Here is a 6,513-nt window from a genome sequence, read left to right on the forward strand (position 1 = left end):
ATGCAGTTTTTAACACTATTGCTCTGTAGTATTGCTTGAGGTCAGGGATACTGATTCCCCCAGACTTTCTTTTGTTGCTGAGAATAGTTTTAGCTATCCTGGGTTTTTTGTTATTCCAGATGAATTTGATAATTGTTCTTTCTAACTCTGTGAAGAATTGAGGTGGGATTTTGATGGGTATTGCAATGAATCTGTATATTGCTTTTGGCAAAATGGCCATTTTAACTATATTGATTCTACCAATCCATGAGCATGGGAGGTTTTCCCATTTTTTGAGGTCTTCTTCTTCCATTTCCTTCTTCAGAGTCTTGAAGTTCTTGACATACAGGTCTTTCATATGTTTGGTAGGAGTCGCCCCAAGATACTTTATACTGTTTGTGGCTATTGTGAAGGGGGGTCATTTCCCTAATTTTTTTCTCAGCCTGCTTATCCTTTGAGTATAGGAAGGCCACTGATTTGCTTGAGTTGATTTTATAACCTGCCACTTTGCTGAAGTTGTTTATCAGCTGTAGGAGTTCTCTAGTGGAGTTTTTTGGGTCACTTAGGTAGACTATCATGTCATCTGCAAATAATGATACTTTGACTTCTTCCTTTCCAATTTGTATCCCTTTGATCTCCTTATGTTGTCAAATTGCCTGAGCTAGTACCTCAAGTACAATATTGAAAAGATAAGGAGAAAGGGGGCAGCCTTGTCTAGTCCCTGATTTTAGTGGGATTGCTTCAAGTTTCTCTCCATTTAGTTTGATGCTGGCTTCCGGTTTGCTGTATATTGCTTTTACTATGTTTAGGTATGGGCCTTGAATTCCTGTTCTTTCCAAGACTTTAAGCATGAAAGGATGCTGAATATTGTCAAATGCTTTTTCAGCATCCAATCAATTGACCATGTGGTTTTTTTCTTTGAGTTTGTTTATGTAGTGGATTGCATTGATGGATTTCTTTATATTGAACCAACCCTGCATTCCCGGGATAAAGCCTACTTGATCATGGTTGGATGATCGTTTTGATGTGTTCTTGGATTCAGTTGGCAAGAATTTTATTGAGTATTTTTGCATCGATGTTCATAAGGGAAATTGGTCTGAAGTTCTCTTTCTTTGTTGGATCTTTGTGTGGTTTTGGTATCAGAGTAATTGTGGCTTCATAGAAGGAATTGGGTAGTGTTCCTTCTGTTTCAATTTTGTGGAATAATTTGAAGGGTATTGGTGTTAACTCTTCTTTGAAGGTCTGATAGAATTCTGCACTGAAACCATCTGGTCTTGTGCTTTTTTTGGTTGGAAGACTTTCTATGACTCCTTCTATTTCTTTAGGCATTATGGGACTGTTTAGATGATCTATTTGGTCCTGATTTAATTTTGGTATTTGGTATCTGTCAAGGAAATTGTCCATTTCCTCCAGATTCTCCAGTTGTGTTGAGTACAAGCTTTTGTAGTAGGATCTGATAATTTTTTGGATTTCCTCAGTTTCCTTTGTTATATCTCCCTTTTCATTTCTTTTTTTTTCCTTTTTTTTATTCGATATAATTTATTTACATTTCAAATGATTTCCCCTTTTCTAGCCCCCCCACTCCCCAAAAGTCCAGTAAGCCCCCTTCTCTTCCCCTGTTCTTCCACCCACCACTTCCCACTTCCCCGTTCTGGTTTTGCCAAATACTGCTTCACTGAGTCTTTCCAGAACAAGGGGCCACTCCTCCTTTCTTCTTGTACCTAATTTGATGTGTGGATTATGTTTTGGGTATTCCAGGTTTCTAGGTTAATATCCACTTATTAGTGAGTGCATACCATGATTCACCTTTTGAGTCTGGGTTACCTCACTTAGTATGATGTTCTCTAGCTCCATCCATTTGCCTAAGAATTTCATGAATTCATTGTTTCTAATGGCTGAATAGTACTCCATTGTGTATATATACCACATTTTTTGCATCCACTATTCTGTTGAGGGATACCTGGCTTCTTTCCAGCATCTGGCAATTATAAATAGGGCTGCTATGAACATAGTAGAGCATGTATTCTTATTACATGGTGGGGAATCCTCTGGGTATGTGCCCAGGGGTGGTATAGCAGGATCTTCTGGAAGTGAGGTGCGCAATTTTCAGAGGAACCGCCAGACTGATTTCCAGAGTGGTTGTACCAATTTGCAACCCCACCAGCAGTGGAGGAGTGTTCCTCTTTCTCCACACCCTCTCCAACACCTGCTGTCTCCTGAATTTTTTTTTTTTTTTTTTTTTTTTTTTTTCACTTTTTTTTTTTATTATTCGATATAATTTATTTACATTTCAAATGATTTCCCCTTTTCTAGCCCCCCCACTCCCCGAAAGTCCCGCAAGCCCCCTTCTCTTCCCCTGTCCTCCCACCCACCCCTTCCCACTTCCCCGTTCTGGTTTTGCTGAATACTGTTTCATTGAGTCTTTCCAGAACCAGGGGCCACTCCTCCTTTCTTCTTGTACCTCATTTGATGTGTGGATTATGTTTTGGGTATTCCAGTTTTCTAGGTTAATATCCACTTATTAGTGAGTGCATACCATGATTCACCTTTTGAGTCTGGGTTACCTCACTTAGTATGATATTCTCTAGCTCCATCCATTTGCCTAAGAATTTCATGAATTCATTGTTTCTAATGGCTGAATAGTACTCCATTGTGTAGATATACCACATTTTTTGCATCCACTCTTCTGTTGAGGGACACCTGGGTTCTTTCCAGCATCTGGCAATTACAAATAGGGCTGCTATGAACATAGTAGAACATGTATCCTTATTACATGGTGGGGAGTCCTCTGGGTATATGCCCAGGAGTGGTATAGCAGGATCTTCTGGAAGTAAGGTGCCCAGTTTTCGGAGGAACCGCCAGACTGATTTCCAGAGTGGTTGTACCAATTTGCAACCCCACCAGCAGTGGAGGAGTGTTCCTCTTTCTCCACACCCTCTCCAACACCTGCTGTCTCCTGAATTTTTAATCTTAGCCATTCTGACTGGTGTAAGATGAAATCTTAGGGTTGTTTTGATTTGCATTTCCCTAATGACTAATGAAGTTGAGCATTTTTTAAGATGCTTCTCCGCCATCCGAAGTTCTTCAGGTGAGAATTCTTTGTTTAACTCTGTACCCCATTTTTTAATAGGGTTGTTTGGTTTTCTGGAGTCTAACTTCTTGAGTTCTTTATATATATTGGATATTAGCCCTCTATCTGATGTAGGATTGGTGAAGATCTTTTCCCAATTTGTTGGTTGCCGATTTGTCCTCTTGATGGTGTCCTTTGCCTTACAGAAACTTTGTAATTTTATGAGGTCCCATTTGTCAATTCTTGTTCTTAGAGCATACGCTATTGGTGTTCTGTTCAGAAACTTTCTCCCTGTACCGATGTCCTCAAGGGTCTTCCCCAGTTTTTTTTCTATTAGCTTCAGAGTGTCTGGCTTTATGTGGAGGTCCTTGATCCATTTGGATTTGAGCTTAGTACAAGGAGACAAGGATGGATCAATTCGCATTCTTCTGCATGCTGACCTCCAGTTGAACCAGCACCATTTGTTGAAAAGGCTATCTTTTTTCCATTGGATGTTTTCAGCCTCTTTGTCGAGGATCAAGTGGCCATAGGTGTGTGGGTTCATTTCTGGATCTTCAATCCTGTTCCATTGATCCTCCTGCCTGTCACTGTACCAATACCATGCAGTTTTTAACACTATTGCTCTGTAGTATTGCTTGAGGTCAGGGATACTGATTCCCCCAGATTTCCTTTTGTTGCTGAGAATAGTTTTAGCTATCCTGGGTTTTTTGTTGTTCCAGATGAATTTGATAATTGCTCTTTCTAGCTCTGTGAAGAATTGAGTTGGGATTTTGATGGGTATTGCATTGAATCTGTATAGTGCTTTAGGCAAAATGGCCATTTTAACTATATTGATTCTGCCGATCCATGAGCATGGGAGGTTTTCCCATTTTTTGAGGTCTTCTTCCATTTCCTTCTTCAGAGTCTTGAAGTTCTTGTCATACAGATCTTTCACATGTTTGGTAAGAGTCACCCCAAGATACTTTATACTGTTTGTGGCTATTGTGAAGGGGGTCATTTCCCTAATTTCTTTCTCAGCCTGCTTATCCTTTGAGTATAGGAAGGCCACTGATTTGCTTGAGTTGACTTTATAACCTGCCACTTTGCTGAAGTTGTTTATCAGCTGTAGGAGCTCTCTAGTGGAGTTCTTTGGGTCACTTAGGTAGACGATCATGTCGTCTGCAAATAATGATAGTTTGACTTCTTCCTTTCCAATTTGTATCCCTTTGACCTCCTTATGTTGTCGAATTGCCCGAGCTAGTACCTCAAGTACAATATTGAAAAGATAAGGAGAAAGGGGGCAGCCTTGTCTGGTCCCTGATTTCAGTGGGATTGGTTCAAGTTTCTCTCCATTTAGTTTGATGCTGGCTACCGGTTTGCTGTATATTGCTTTTACTATGTTTAGGTATGGGCCTTGAATTCCTGTTCTCTCCAAGACTTTAAGCATGAAGGGATGCTGAATTTTGTCAAATGCTTTTTCAGCATCCAATGAAATGACCATGTGGTTTTGTTCTTTGAGTTTGTTTATGTAGTGGATTGTATTGATGGATTTCCGTATATTGAACCAACCCTGCATTCCTGGGATAAAGCCTACTTGATCATGGTGGATGATCGTTTTGATGTGTTCTTGGATTCGGTTGGCAAGAATTTTGTTGAGTATTTTTGCATCGATGTTCATAAGGGAAATTGGTCTGAAGTTCTCTTTCTTTGTTGGATCTTTGTGTGGCTTTGGTATCAGCGTAATTGTGGCTTCGTAGAAGGAATTGGGTAGTGTTCCTTCTGTTTCTATTTTGTGGAATAGTTTGAAGAGTATTGGTGTTAACTCTTCTTTGAAGGTCTGGTAGAATTCTGCACTGAAGCCATCTGGTCCTGTGCTTTTTTTGGTTGGAAGACTTTCTATGACTCCTTCTATTTCTTTAGGCATTATGGGACTGTTTAGATGGTCTAGTTGGTCCTGATTTAATTTTGGTATTTGGTATCTGTCAAGGAAATTGTCCATTTCCTCCAGATTCTCCAGTTGTGTTGAGTATAGGCTCTTGTAGTAGGATCTGATGATTTTTTGGATTTCCTCAGTTTCCGTTGTTATATCTCCCTTTTCATTTCTAAGTTTGTTAATTTGGATACTTTCTCTGTGCCCTTTGGTCATTCTGGCTAAGGGTTTATCTATCTTGTTGATTTTCTCAAAGAACCAGCTCCTGGTATTGTTGATTTTTTGTATGGTTCTCTTTGTTTCTACTTGATTGATTTCGGCCCTGAGTTTGATGATTTCCTGCCTTCTACTCCTCCTGGGCGAAATAGCTTCTTTTTGTTCCAGGGCTTTCAGGTGTGTCATTAAGCTGGTAATGTATGCTCTCTCCATTTTCTTTTTGGAGGCACTCAGGGCTATGAGTTTTCCTCTTAGCACTGCTTTCATTGTGTCCCATAGATTTGGGTATGTTGTGTTTTCATTTTCATTGTGTTCTAAAAAGTCTTTAATTTCTTTCTTTATTTCTTCCTTGACCAAGGTATCATTGAGTAGAGTATTGTTCAGTTTCCACGTGTATGTGGGCTTTCTGTTGTTTCTGTTGCTATTGAAGACCACTTTTACTCCATAGTGATCAGATAGGAGGCATGGGATTAGTTCGATCTTCTTATATTTGTTGAGGTCTGTCTTGTGACCAATTATATGGTCGATTTTGGAGAAGGTACCATGAGGTGCTGAGAAAAAGGTATATTCTTTTGTTTTAGGATAGAATGTTCTATATATATCTGTTAAATCTAATTGGTCCAAAGCTTCAATTAGTTTCATTGTGTCCCTGTTTAGTTTCTGTTTTCCTGATCGGTCCATTGAGGAAAGTGCAGTGTTGAAGTCACCCACAATTATTGTGTTAGGTGCAATGTGTGCTTTTAGTTTTAATAAAGTTTCTTTTACAAAAGAGGGTGCCCTTACATTTGGGGCATAGATGTTCAGGATTGTCAGTTCTTCTTTTTGTATTTTTCCTTTGACCAGCAAGAAGTGTCCCTCAGGGTCTCTTTTGATGACTTTGGGTTGAAAGTCAATTTTATCTGATATTAAAATGGCTACTCCAGCTTGTTTCCTGAGACCATTTGCTTGTAAAATTGTCTTCCAGCCTTTTACTCTAAGGTAGTGTTTGTCTTTGACCCTGAGGTGTGTTTCCTGTAAGCAGCAAAATGTAGGGTCCTGTTTACGTATCCATTCAGTTAGTCTGTGTCTTTTTATTGGGGCATTAAGTCCATTGATGTTAAGAGATATTAAGGAATAGTGATTGTTACTTCCTATCATTTTTGACGTTATTTTTTAAATTTGAATGCTTAACTTCTTTTGGGTTTGATGAAAGGTTACTATCTTGCTTTTTCCAGGGTGAAGTTTCCCTCCTTGTATTGGTGTTGTCCTCCTATTATCCTTTTTAGGGCCGGGTTTGTGGATAGATATTGGGTAAACTTGGTTTTGTCATGAAATATCTTAGTTTCTCCATCTATGGTGA

This window comes from Apodemus sylvaticus, chromosome 2, assembly GCF_947179515.1.
Source record: "Apodemus sylvaticus chromosome 2, mApoSyl1.1, whole genome shotgun sequence".
Lineage (NCBI taxonomy): Eukaryota > Metazoa > Chordata > Mammalia > Rodentia > Muridae > Apodemus > Apodemus sylvaticus.